Source organism: Octopus bimaculoides, chromosome 2, assembly GCF_046866305.1.
Source record: "Octopus bimaculoides isolate indiv1 chromosome 2, ASM4686630v1, whole genome shotgun sequence".
NCBI classification, from domain to species: Eukaryota; Metazoa; Mollusca; class Cephalopoda; order Octopoda; family Octopodidae; genus Octopus; species Octopus bimaculoides.
This window is the reverse complement of record NC_142929.1, coordinates 129,349,339-129,364,768: the sequence shown is the minus strand read 5'-3', so window position 1 is coordinate 129,364,768 and position 15,430 is coordinate 129,349,339. Positions and strand designations below refer to the sequence as shown.

Sequence of the window (15,430 nt, the reverse complement as noted above, 5' to 3'; positions counted from 1 at the left end):
TGTGTAGGTGTTTTGCTTGCCTCTCATGTTGACATTGTATAATAGTTGCAAGCAAGTATCATCACACAAGTAGTGTCACTTGTTTCTATTTTCTGGGGAAAATATAGAAAATATATCTGGCCATGGGAAACTATTAACTTGGTTGGGAACAAATGAGGGTTGGCAACAGGAAGGACATCCAGATAGAAAATCTGCCTCAATAAATTCTATCTGATCCATGCAAGCATAGAAAAGTGGATGTTAAACCGATGATGATGTCTATGTAATTTGAAAATTTAAGGAGAGAGAGAGTGAGTGAGAGAGAGAGAGAGAGAGAGTGAGTGAGAGAGAGAGAGTGAGAGAGAGAGAGAAAGAATAATCTCTACAGAATAGAAGAAATTGAATATCACTTGCAACTTAGATGAGAACTGATTATAAATGGTAAAGAAACACTATAAGATACAGTAAACAGAACAAACAACTTTCAGTAAATCCAAACCTGAATTTCAGTGAGTTGAGATTCATAAAAAAGAAATGACCCAGGAAAGAAAGGAATGTGTAAAAAGTATTTCAAAACAAACAAAAGCATTAAAGATGACAACAAAGAAATATTTCAATGTAGAGAAGAAGGAAAAAAAAATCATTAATATACATGAGATAAGAAGCACTGTGTAGTATTGTTATTAATAAAACAGTGAATAAACTCTCTGTTGTTAAAATGTACTGAAGTGTGGTGATATTTATTTTCACTGTTAGCTATGCCTATGGAATCTGCTATACAGTCACTGATTCAGTATTAAGATTTTAAAGAATAGTTATGCTTAGCATATAGTAAATTTAATGTTAGAATTGAAACTGTCTCATCTCTTTCTAAATCCTTCACAGTAAATCACTAAATTCTAGCAGAAAAACAATGTGATAATGAGGCATAATTTACTACCGCCAGAGTTGCTATGAAATATATTCAGTGGATCATGAAAAATACACAATAGTGAAATATCTGATTATCTGAATTAGAAGACGTGAATGCGATAAATATTAGTGATAGACAGAATGAAGCAATGAAAAATATAGTTTATTGTTTTTGATGTGCAAATTATAACTCATATAAATACTAGAGTATTTCTTTTTTTTATTAGATTCATACAAAAAGTATGTTTTGATAGAATATGAGCTAAAAGAGATTTCAATAACTAAGATATATGCACATCTTTAGTTTAATTCTGCCGTAAGTGTCTTTCACTGTCAGCTCCGCCATACATTTCCACAAAGCAGATGACATCTATTTGATTTGTATGTCGATGTGGATACGAATAGCAGTTATTCTCTTTAGTCCATCATACATTGCTTCCATAGAAACTGCAAATATCAAGGGACCTACCATGCATTCTCTCCCACACTTCACCCTTCCCTCTCATCTGAAACTCTTCACTGAAACTCTCACCATCTCCAGATGGTGAGAAAATTTAAGCAATCCTCATTAAACCTTCATGCATTCCATACACCCTACCTCTACTCCTGACTGACTAAACATTTGATATCAACATCTATCATTCACTTTCACAGTTTACCCACCTCTTGCTTCTATCTGCTATTTGCTCAGATGCTGGTGCCACAATAAAATGCACTCGATACACAATGTAAAGGGGTTGGTGCCAGGAAGGACATCCAGTCATAGAAATCAAGCCGAAAATGAAACTTGAGAGCAAAATATGGTCCCCTAATTTGTCTAGGAGAATAATAATGACCCAGAGACTCAGTAAGAATAACTGCACTAACTAACTGCAATAATGAACAATTATTTCATTAGCTTTTAAGTTCTGCTTTCTAATTGCATGTGTAAAACTTCTAGTGAAATGGATTCTGCCAGGTTGATTTTCTCCAGAATTACAGTATAAAAGATGGTTTTCAGTATTGCCAATACAAACCAATGAATTACTACACTCACCACCACCACCACCATCACCACCACCACCACCACATGTCTATGTCTCTGATCTTAGGTATGTTTTCTAGTTGAGCTAATTACATATTTGCGAGAAAATTCAAAGCAACCATTCCTTACTTTTTACTTTCCTAGTTTTTCAAAACACAAAAATCAATCCATCAATCCTAAACCATACAGATAAGCTCAAGAGAACTTAAAAACATTGATGCTAATATGATATGATCTCAGAAGACTAGCCTACATGACCTTGGAGAATTGATACTCTAATAAACAAATATATGAAAATATGAGATGAATTAAACAATACATGAACACAAATTCCTAATCTTACACAGTCACTCCCTTACACGTCAGTTCACTCATTTGTTCAAGCGCACACACAGAGTATTATCAATAGTTATTATTCTCAAAGGGAGTCTATGTATATATATATATATATCCAATAATAATTAGTATTAGTGGTCAGTCTTGTGTCTTAATACAAATATCAATAACGAGTTGTTTGAAATAAGGAAACTGATAAAACTAAGATGCTGTAATAATACCAGATGTACTGGTTTATTTCTTTTCCCCAAAACAAATATCTGAGAATATATGAAACAATTGCAATTAAATGTAAAGAAGTAACTTAAAATTATAGAAATTTACAAAGATAATGTGAGATTGAACATAACAAAAATTCTATTGTAATGAATTTAACAATAACAATAACAAAAAAGAAACAAGAATTGCTCTTGAAGGCATAGATTTTAATAACATCTATTATATTAAGAAATGGTCAGACTTTGGAATTCAATCAGAAAGTAAAACTCAAATTATTGTAATAGCTCCTAACATCTTTAAAATTGTTATTCTTACGACAAAATTAAAAGCTAACTTATAAGAAAACATTTCTGATTTTTCATGATAATGTTAAATATTATATAGACATGACTCCGTGTGCATGTGTACACACACACACACACACACACACACACACATGCACAAAGGAAAACATTGAGTCTGATGATTTCGCCAACCATTTCTGTTACTACTTCTTGAATAAATGATTCAATATTTCAGATCAATAGCTTAAAATTGGTTCCCGCACTGAGTTCAACTAATATGATGTTAATAAATAATAAGCCATGTATGTATGTGTGTATATATATATATATATATGGGAGAATATACAAAAAATAACAACAGACGAGGACAGGTGGTGTAAATAACAAAAGTATATATTAGTATGACGCTCGGGAATACGGAAAGTCTTTGTGTGTGTGTGTATATATATATATATATATATATACACACACACACACACACACACACACGAACACACACGAACAAAAGAGTTGTAGATTGGTCTTATATATATATATATATATATATATACAAGCAAGTGTGTGTGTGTGTTAAATTTCTATAAAAATTAATTCAATTTAAATTTTGATTTATTAAAAATTCCTAGCATGCGTCATTCAGTACATCAACACCCATACACCTACTTGAATTATTATTCAAATACACACACACACACACACACACACACACACACACACACACACACACACACACACACACACACACACACACACACGCACACATACACACACACACAGTATTTTAAGTATAGCCTTTTTGTTATAAAAAGATGAAAATGAAAACAAAAAATTTCTGTTTTCCTTTTTCCTTAAAATTGCAGACAGTCTTAAATATGGTACTAATGTTAATACCATAGGGGTTAATTTAATTAGATTAGATTTTTCAGCCATGGAAACACATCAGCTACTATTAATTGTAGTTGATTTCCTAAACCATATCCTGTTGACAATGAATGAATGAGTGTTGCTTATAAATGAAAAGAAAAAGAAAAGAAAATTCAAGGGAAAACAAAATGATCAAATTTTAGATAGAATAAATGGAAACAGTTTTTTTAAATTATAAAATAGCAGTAAACTGTTTTACAAATATAAATACAAATCTAGCTACAAACATAACCCTTCTAAATCCAAATCTGAAACTTTTCCAATCTTGTGTTGTGTGTTTTGAAAAGAGTGAAAATTTGTGTTGTTATTATCATTATTATTATTATTATTATTATTATTAATATTATTATTATTATTATTGTTGTTATTTATCTTTTATCTAAATTTATCTTTTCATATTTCTGTTGATACGTGATTGCAAAATCACCTAATTTCAATCCTAGCTGAAGGACATGTTTATATGTAAAAGAAAAAATGGAAATAAAAAAAAATAAATAAACATAGAAACTAAACAATATCAAAGAATGTACTGTTAGAAACTTGTTTGGATATAAAACACAAAGGTGAAGTTTATAATGTGCTCAAAGTACACAATTCTAGCAATAATTTTCTTAGCAATACTAACATGTACACTCCAGCCATTGCACAAAAATTACCAAATTCTCATTCTTAGTTTAATAAACTGATATAATTTTGAATTGCCAGCTTTATTACAACGATAAAAATTTATAGCACTCTTTTCAAAATCCCAAACAACCAGACAAAAATTAGATCATCAAATTTTTGGGGGGTTAGTCATGTTCACCACAAATATCACCACCATCATCATTTAATATCAATGTTTCATGCAGGTATGGGCTGGATGGTTTGACAGGATCCAATAGGTCCAAAGGCTGCATCATGCTCCAGTGTCTGTTTTGACATAATGTCTACAGATGGATGTCTTTTCTAATGCCAACAACTTTACATTAAGTACTGAGTGCTTTTGCTTTTTTTTTTTTGTGGCACCAGCACTAGTGAGGTTGCATGCAGCTTGCAAGACTAAGATCTCCTTCAGCTGAGTGGGACTATAGCAGGGAGGAGGGCAGTTTTATGCTATGCAATGAGGGATTAGAGGGAGAGAGAAGGGGTCAGAAGAGAACAGGTTTCTTGCTGTAGGGGAGATACACAACTACCCACCTTATAGAAGAGAAGGTGCAAGTAACAGGGTTAAAGCTGGATAAAGATATAAATAGTAGCGATGAGGAGTCAGGGTGGATCCTCAAGAGAGGAGGTGAGAAGAAGTGAATGAGGACAGGAGAACAAGGAGTGTGAGTGGGCAGTGGTAACTAGAGTGTGTGGGAGACGGTTAGACACGGTGGGTAGGAAATAGCGACAAACTGGGATAGGGTTGATGGGTGGATGTAAGGTGGCTAAAGGGTCAAGGATAACCAATGATACATATGAGTTGGAGAGAGGTAGGGGAAAAGTGATGACTGACAGTACAGAAAGGGTGGGGTGGAATCAACGGAATAGTAATAATGATACAGTAGATAGGAGAAAGATGAAAGGATGAGAGAAAGAGAGATGATGTATGATTGGCTAGGTGGGGGGAGGGGTGCATGGCATAGTGAATGAGAAGATGGAGAGACATCCATCAGTAACAGAAAATATACTTACATTTAGGTGTAGCTGTCATTATGATAAGTATTCCATTACTCTGAGGCAATAAACCTGAATTAAAAGTAGAAATAAATTTCATTAATTAATATTTACCAATAAGGAAGAATATATATATATATTTCATATATATATTTTCAAAATTAATCTATAAATGAATATTAATTGAACAAGGCAATAAAAAAATTATTTCTATGTAGCATTATGGCAGAGGACTGTAAAATCTTCAAAATGGTTTTTCAATAATTATTAAAAAGAAACAAAAAGAAATGCTCACAGAATTTGTTATACAAGGCTTACATAATCTGAACAAAAAAAAAATACTAGCTATGAGAAAAGTGCACTGAGCCAGCATATCAATTTTTTTTATAAGCTCCCAGATTTATGGTTTCTTGCATCTCTTTCATCACTCTCCTTCTCTAATTTATCGATACACAATATTCTATGAACCTGCATAACAGATTTTATATTGATGTTATCATAGTCACATTTTTGCAGAGTGCAACTCTTGCCATGCATAAAACAACTACACTGACAGCTCAAAGAGGTCCAAATTAACAGTTAACACTAAGTAAACATGTCATTGCATTATTTACAAGCAATACAAGAGAATATTGTAGGTCAAGTCCCAGTCCAGAGCATAACTAATTCCCACAGACAAAAGATTGCAATTTCAGACGCATACAATGTTTCAATATCAGTTACACAATTATACAGAGTACATAACCAAAATGAAAAAAAAACAAAACAAAGTCAGTCAATACACAAGCACCTAAGTAGACTGTTAGTCATATATAAAACAACATCAGCTATGACAAATCAAAAACAAACAATAATTCAAGGAAATTAGTGAGTCTTCATTGAAAAGAAAAAAAGAAAAACAGCTAATAAAATGAAAAAAATTTTTAAAACAAAGTAAGTCAATATACCAGAAAGAGCTTCAGACTAACCTCTCCTCACAGTACAAAACCTTAGCAGAGATTATTAATTTTATTATTATTAGTTTGGCTCTGAAACTTTCATTACACAGATTGTAGCAAATTACAAGTTATTCAAAAAGTAATCTCGACAAAGACACACTATTATTTACATGCTATACAAAACAAATTCAAAATGCTTATACTTGTGACCTTGTTTATTGTTGATTCATTCATCACTGACCAAGTATAACACAGTACAGTCAAATGTGAACTATGTTATACTTATCATTGATTGACTTGTGATAACATGTCAGTGATCAGTCAGAGATTCTGCTTGTACCACAAAAATGCACCCCAGTGGCCACCCACAATGCACTGACTATTGCTTGGTTTACATGATCATGTTGCCAAGTTGTGCATTTTTTTAATGCAGATTTACATAGTTGTACCCATCAATATGGGACCAGTGAACAGAAAAAATATAAATGCACTTGATCCTAACAAACAACACAGATGAGTGTACTCTCTATAGGAAAATGTAGACGATCAAGAAATATGTGGAAGCTTCACTGCTGTGGGTCATGAGTCTAGTGTCACTCAATCTACCATCTTTTTCTATTTATATAGTGTATAGAGATGATTCATTTATCATCATTTTTTTGGAGCAAAACCCCGTGATAAACGAGGACCAATGTATTTAAAATCTTCCTCACATATGCATTTAGCTCAACTTAATGCATTAGTCAATCTCTGTCTCTACATGGTCATCTTTCCACAAATAATTAAACACATTAAAAGCTCTTTGTAATATTAATAATTTAACAAGGTTTAAATTACATGCTAGTTTTCCAAGTAAACCACCCTACTTTCCTAATTCTGAGAATAAATTGGGCTGGAAAAGTACAAGTTTTAGAATAGACTGAAGAAAGGAATATCCATTCATCTGGTTCTGTATGTCACAAATGAATATTCAATAGGTAATTTCTATACTTTAGATTTGCTCCTGTAATCCAACTTAGAAAGAGTACATAGGATATTGGAATCAAGCTTGAAAGCAAAATATTATACTGTATGGCAGTCAGCCATGAGTATTGAACAAAGAAGATCTATACAGCTTGGAAAGAAATAGAGTGAATATGTGATCTGCTGTGTGTGCAATATTAACTTCCATGACAAATCATATGAAGTGATAAAGTGATAGGGCATTAAAACTATTAGGAAGACTTATCTGTACTGGAAAACACCTGATTTATGAAAAATGAGTGTGTCTTGAGAGTGAAAGATATCAGTGACAGACAATGATGAGTAAAGATGATATACGAAGAAGTGATGATGTCAGAAGTTAGGATGTTAACATGACCTTGGGAGACAAGCCAAAATCAGCCAGGAAAACCGATATTTGAATAAAGAACATAAATTTTGAGGCAGAACTGACAAAAATTGGAATATGCTTTGCTGTCCAATCCATGCCAATATGTTAAAATGAACATAAAAGCAATGATTGATGTTAATGATGACAAGCACTTAGAGAAAAGTACAAAGTGCAATTTTATCAAAGAACCAAATGAAGTTGGTATTTGATTATGATTTTATTTTAAGACATTATATAATCAAAATAAAATTTTAAGATGTTATATAATCAAAATAAAAAAAAGGATAAACTGATGTGTCATGTAAAAATCTAAAGAAAATCAATCACTTTGTTAACACTCAAAATTAACTTCAATTGAAAATTTATTAGTTTGTCCATCCATTGATGGTTTATTTCAGATTTGTCATGCTTTTAAAATAATTTTCTTTCATTTTTATAAAGAGGTTCCCTTATGTTAGAAGACAAAATCAATTAACTATTGGTACCATTAAGAGTTACAACTTTGTCAACCAAACAATTAAGTTTTTAAGATTTGCTATTTTAAACTTCAGAAATAAAAGGAAAGGAATAATTATATAAGGAGTTTAATAAATGTGCTTTGGACACATGTGTATAGAAAAGAGGGAAAAAACATGAAAATTATCTTATTTCCAAGTAGATTTAACTCTTTTTCTAACTCTTAGTAACCTCATTATATATTGGAAGATTTTTAAAATTTGCTATCAGGTGAGCCAATAAAATGTGGGCCAATAAAGATAAACAAAAAATATCATTAGCTTTCCAGAAAGAAAATTAATAATTTCATAGAATGTGCTGCTAGGTAACCATAAAATACAAAAACAAAATCTTTAGTCATTTATAAATAAAATTAAAAACTAATAATAATTGATTAAACTAATCAATATTTGTTTTTAAAAAGATGAGATGGGGTGAAATGTGCTCAGAACTGGAAGTAGAGAATTAATTCAGCAGACCTAATATAATATTGAGCAGTGAAGTTGATAACACTTAAGAAAATATGGTTTTAAATAATACAGGTGGTTATTTAATCAGTTGTAAATGAAAATCTATTGATACAGTTCATTTGAATTAATTGCAACAGAAACTATCTTTTCCAATATAGTTTAGGATGTGGTGGGGAAAGAGTTTATGACATTTATACCTTTAGACAACATTTTTAAATTTTAATTTTTAGATAAGAGTTTTGTACAAACTTCGATGTCATGGTCAGGTTGAGCTCAAGCCAGTTCCAAAAGACCTACAATTAAGTATTCCAGTTATGAACATCCTGTCTTTTCTGTAGGGATAGTTTACCTAGAACTAGGTTATCCAATATCCTTCTTTATTTCTGATGGTAAAATGTGATTTGAGAGCAATTTGGCAGCTTTTTCGAGTAGTTCAAACTACTGCACAGAGATTCTAACATTGGCCCAACTAATAATATTTATAATAAAAGGAGAAAAAGGAAAACAGCAATAAAGAAGATAATAGTGACAAGGAGGATGAGGAAGATGCTGATAATGACAATTATAATTATGATGAAAATACTGAATATGATAATGAAGATGAAAAATCATAATTAAGATAATATTGATGACAATAATGACTGACAATGATGATGACGATGAAGGTGATATTCTTGATGATGATGAAGCTAATATTGTTGTTGATGATGATGATGCTGATGTTGATGACGAACTGTCATCAGACAGAAGTCTTTCAAAAACAATTATCTGAAAAAATATTTTTAAAAAATTAAAAAAGCAATCTTGCAACAAGAAATATCAGGAAGGTGAAGAATGGGGGAAAAAAAAAAACAATCATATTGATTTGTTTTTATAAAAGAATTTTTTTAAAACTGCTAATTGTGGTGTGGCACAAAAGAGCCAGCCTGATTAGCTTCTGAAGGCTCAAGTCTACAAAGCTAAGCTCATACATAATCAATAAGTTAAGTAATGATACAACCAACCCCATTATCAAGAACTAACACAGAGCCAAATTAAAACAAGGTTTATAATTGGCTTCAAATTTATTGAAAATGCATGAAAGTTGTGAAGTTCATTCATTGCCAAAATGTATTAGAAGCATAAATGTGTTGGTTAAAACAAGAACCAAAAATGAGACAAATTAATTCTCTTTACCCAAGTCCACCCAGCCTACTACCCCTCTCACTCATCTTACCTTCCATGCTGTGTCAATAGTATTTTAAATTCTTCCTTCCTAGAATTTCAACTCTCTAGGAACCACTTTCTACTTATATATTTTGTTTTTGTTTTTCTATAGAGATGTTGACCTACAAATGTTCAAATATATCAATCTTTGTCTCAGAGGGCCTGTGAAAGTCATTTGTATTAACTCTTTCACCTGACTAAACCAGAACACAAATATTTAATTTTTATATTTTACTCCTGTTTTACATCTAATTTCCAAAATATAAAATGTGTCTACTTTTTAACAGCACTAATTTATTGTGAAGTCTGTGTCAACTTTAGCTTCAAGCAATTTGAACTGAAGCCAACTAGTTATGATGCTCAAATTAATTCCACTGTGCAACAATATGAAATGGCTCTACTCTTGTATACCAACAACTTCAACAATACCAAAAGAAAAAACCACATACTTATGCCAGCAAATTATTTCTCTTTCATCTGTCTTTTTATTTTTGTAAACTACAATCGTTGGTATACTTTGGAATTTACTAGTACTATCTTATCTTTAATCAACACACAGTCATTCTTAGAATTTTGCTTTCACTGCTTAAATTACAAATGATTTATAACAGTAGTTTTGTTGAGACATCATTGATCAAATATGCCTGCTGGTATCAACATGTGACACACAGCAGTACTCTAGCTACAGTAGTATGCTAATTAACCCTTTTATGATAAACTGCCTGTAACCCAACCCCTGATATAAACTCCTTGTTTTAGATTAAAACCTTCCATCAAAATTTCAGGAGAATTTATGTTCTAAACATCAGCTTAATAATGGTTTTAAATTTTGGCACAAGGCCAGTAATTTTAGTGGGGTGGAGTAAATCAATTATATTGACCCCAGTACTTGACTGGTAATTTATTTTATTGACCCTGAAAGAGTGAAAGGCTAAGTTGACTTTAACAGAATTTGAACTCAGAAAATAAAGCCAGCAGAAATGTTGCTGAGCATTTTGTTTAACATGCTAACAATTCTGCTAGGCTTACATGTTTAATAATGTAAAATGTGAGGTAATTTACTAAATTCTTCATTATTTTCAGAGTTTATTCAAGCGAAAGCCACATATTTCAACATAAATATTGTAACAAAATGGTTAGGATACAAAAATTACGCTTGTTATTTTGATTAATTTAAAAGAAATAAATTGGGAAAGGATCTCAAGAGAGGATTAGCTTGGGTAAGATACAAATTATGTTTATTGATCATAGAATCACTGATGATACCAACTGCAAGAAGTTTATTTTTACAGAATCATCATGGTGGTGTGGTGGTTAGATAAACAGTTTGTGTGAACCATACATGCTGTAAGAAGCAAAGAGAGTTCACTGCAGAATTTTTTAAACAGGCAAGTGTATAGCTGTCTTTAGCCCTTATGATTAAATGTTAAAGAACTGCAGAAAAAATTCCAAACTTAGAAGAGAGGTCTAGAGTTTAAGGGTTAATGTGGGAACATCAGAAAAAGGGGACACAAAATCTCAGTGCCATAAAGGAAGAAATACTGCATAGAATTTGGAAAGATCACCATCACCACCATCATCATATTCACATCCACTTTTTTATGAGGCAGGTGGACTTTGTTGAGGCAGATACTCTATTGCCTTCCTGTAGCCAACCTTTGCTGGTTTTCAAGTAAAATATCTCAGTATGGCTAGACATGTTTTCCCAAAAGACTGGGAACAAAGGATACTGCTTGTATGACAAAGACATTCTCACACAAGTCAAGACAAGGAGACACTAATACACATACACACACACACACACACACGTGACAGGTTTCTTTCAGCTTTTGTCTACCAAATTCATTCATAAGGCTTTGTTTGACTCTGAACTATAGTATGATACCTACTGGTAGTAATTTAATTGATAAATCTCAATAAATAGGTAGCTTAGTGCCATTAAAAAAAATTCCTTTATTTCTAGGATACATAAACTTTTATGAAAACAAAGTCAAGTGGAAATATTTTTAATTTACTCAACAAATAATTATTCAATAAACAGAGAATACCCACAACCATTTTATTCCCACATACCTTAATTTACAATTCATATAAAGGGACCCCAAATAGCTATAGTAAAATTTTTTAATGTAGTAAAGATGAACATACCAATAGACATTTTAAATCTCATTTTGATTTATATCAATTTGACACATGTTCTTCAGGCATTGCTGTTTGTTTGAGAAGCTTGCTTCACAACCATGTGATCTCAGATTCATTCCCACTGTGTGGCGCCTTGGGTTTTGTGTCCTCTGCTATAGCCTTGAGCTGACCAAAGCTTTATGAGTAGAGATGGAATTTGGTAGATGGAAACTCAAAAAAAGCAGTTGCATGTACATGTGTGTGTGTATAATCTTGTCCAGACATTACATGATGGGTGTAAATAAGAGTATAATCAGCATACAATCAGCGTTGTTCATTTCCAGTCTCCCATGGGAAAACATGTCTGGACATAATAAATATTTACCTTACTTGGAAACAGGCGAGGATTGGTGATAGGAAAGGGATCTGGTTGTAGATCTGCCTCAACAAATTCCGGCTGACCCATAAAAGCATGGAAAAGTGGACATTAAAATGATGATGATGATGATGATGACGATATGGTACTTAAGAGTAAACATTTCTGAGCAGTCATATGAAAAAAGAAAGACATTTTGTTTAGTTGACAAGTCTCCAGATTATTATAATCTGTCCAAATTGAATGAATTCATAAAAAAAAAAAGCTTGCTAAAACTGCAAACGCATTGTATAGCCAAATTAAAAATATAAAAAAAAAATGCTTACAAAATTTCATAAATAAAAGATTTTGTTTTAATAAAGAAACCAGAAGAAAAGTATAATTAAAAAGTAGCAAAATTTTCTGATTGTGTGGTTAGGAAGTTACAGACACAACATAGCTGTGTGGTTAAGAAGCTTCTTTTGCAATCATGTGGTTTTGGGTTCAGTATCACTGCACAGCACCTTGGCCAAGAGTGTCTGCTTATATGAGGGCCCAGTTTGACCAATGCTTACGCAGAAACTGTGTGGCAGCCCATCATATATATATATATCATCATCATCATCATCATCATCGTTTAACGTCCGCTTTCCATGCTAGCATGGGTTGGACGATTTGACTGAGGACTGGTGAAACCGGATGGCAACACCAGGCTCCAGTCTGATTTGGCAGAGTTTCTACAGCTGGATGCCCTTCCTAACGCCAACCACTCAGAGAGTGTAGTGGGTGCTTTTACGTGTCACCCGCACGAAAACGGCCACGCTCGAAATGGTGTCTTTTATGTGCCACCCGCACAAGCCAGTCCAGGGGCACTGGCAACGATCTCGCTCGAAAATCCTACAGGAGCCAGTCAGGCGGTACTGGCAACGGCCACGCTCAAAATGGTGCATCTCATGTGCCACCCGCACAAGAACCAGTCCAGGGGCACTGGCAACGATCTTACTTGGCTTGCCGGGTCTTCTCACGCACAGCCCATTTCCAAAGGTCTCGGTCCGTAGTCATCGCCTCGGTGAGGCCCAATGTACGAAGGTCTTGCCTCACCACCTCAGCCCAGGTCTTCCTGGGCCTACCTCTTCCACGGGTTCCCTCAACTGTTAGGGTGTGGCACTTTTTCACGCAGCTATCCTCCTCCATTCTCACCACATGTCCATACCAGCGCAATCGTCTCTCTTGCACGCCACAACTGATGCTTCTAATGTTCAGCTTTTCTCTCAAGATACTTACACTCTGACGGGTATTCACATTGACATTACACATCCAACGGAGCATACTGGCTTCATTCCTTGCGAGCTTACGTATGTCCTCAGCAGTTACAGCCCATGTTTCACTGCCATGTAGCATGGTTGTTCGTACGCATGCGTCATACAGTCTGCCTTTTACTCTGAGTGAGAGTCCCTTTGTCGCCAGCAGGGGTAAGAGCTCTCTAAACTTTGCCCAGGCTATTCTTATTCTAGCAGCTACACTTTCAGCGCACCCACCCCCACTACTAACTTGGTCGCCCAGATAGCGGAAGCTATCGACTACCTCTAGTTTTTCACCCTGGAGTGAGATAGAAGTTGTTTCCTGTTTGTTTGCAGTCTTTATTGCACCTGAACATCTGCCACAAACAAAAACTAACTTGCTAGTTAACCTGCCTTTGATGTTGCTGCACCTCTTATGTGTCCATAGCTTGCACCGGGTACATCTTATAGAGTTACTACCTACTCCTTTTCTACATACTGAGCAGGGCCATCTACCTGAAGGGGTTTGTGTTTTATCTACCTTCCTACTTATTAGGATTTTGGTTTTAGCTAGGTTGACTCTAAGGCCCTTCAATTCTAGACCTTGCTTCCACACCTGAAACTTCTCCTCTAGTTCTGATAGTGACTCCGCAATTAGGGCAAGGTCATCAGCATAGAGGAGCTCCCAGGGGCAACCTGTCTTGAACTCCTCTGTGATTGCCTGGAGGACTATGGTAAATAATAGGGGGCTGAGGACGGAACCTTGGTGGACCCCTACCTCTACCCGGAATTCATTGCTGTACTCATTTCCAACCCTCACCTTACTGGCCGCATCTCTGTACATGGCTCGCACAGCTCTCACTAGCCATTCTTCTATCCCAAGTTTCCTCATTGACCACCAGATAAGGGATCGGGGGACCCTGTCAAAGGCTTTCTCCATGTCAACGAAAGCCAGGTACAGAGGTTTATCCTTGGCTAGGTATTTCTCTTGCAACTGTCTCACTAGAAATAAGGCATCAGTAGTGCTTTTACCTGGCACGAACCCAAACTGCATCTCATCTAAATTGATTCGCTCCCTAATTAGTTGGGCTATGACCCTCTCTGTAACTTTCATAACCTGATCTAACAGCTTGATGCCTCTGTAATTATTTGTATCTAAAGCGTCCCCTTTACCTTTGTAGCAGTTGACTATGATGCTGCTACACCAGTCATAGGGTATGACTCCTTCGTGTATCACCTGGTTCGTAATACGGGTGACTAGGCTATAGCCAACACTGCCAGATATTTTGAGCATCTCTGCAGTGATTCCTGATGGGCCGGGGGCTTTCCCGGTCTTCATACTCTTAATTGCTTTATCTACCCTGGTACTATCAACTCGGATAGCTGGTCCCTCTATTGGGTCGACATAAGGCAGGCTCTCTTTCTCCCATTCATTCTCTTTATTAAGCAATCTATCGTAGTGGCATCTCCAGACCTCTTTCTTTGCATCCTCATTTAATGCAAGCGTACCATCATCCATGCGAACACATTTCTCTCCTACAACATCACTATTCTCTCTCCTACACTGTCTTGCAACCCGAAATACCTCGAGTCTTTGGTCCTCACGGCGCAGAACATTGGCAAATCTTTCCTTATCTGCTTCCCCTCTGGCTAAATAAACCTGTCGCCTAGCCTCCCTTCTGGCACATTGGTACAATTCCCTGCTACCACCGTTCTTCCAGTCCTTCCAAGCTTGTTTCTTTTGTCTAATAGCCCTGTCTACCTCCTTGTTCCACCACCACGTTACTCTGGGTTGGGAGGGGACCTTACACCACCCACAAATCTGGTCGGTGGCTTTCAACAGGTTGTCCCGCAGAAATCTCCAATTGTCTTCC

General features: G+C 34.8%; 1 protein-coding gene across 4 annotated transcripts in view; it reads right to left on the bottom strand.

Annotated features, from left to right (window-relative positions):
* Positions 1-15,430, bottom strand: part of LOC106874304 (ankyrin repeat and IBR domain-containing protein 1) — a 303,299-nt gene that overhangs the window by 223,988 nt on the left and 63,881 nt on the right. For all 4 annotated transcript variants that reach the window (XM_089338084.1, XM_089338105.1, XM_089338091.1 and 1 more), the window contains exon 2: positions 5,338-5,391. The gene's annotated coding sequence lies outside the window, so the exon portion shown is untranslated. The remainder of the gene's footprint in view (positions 1-5,337; positions 5,392-15,430) is intronic.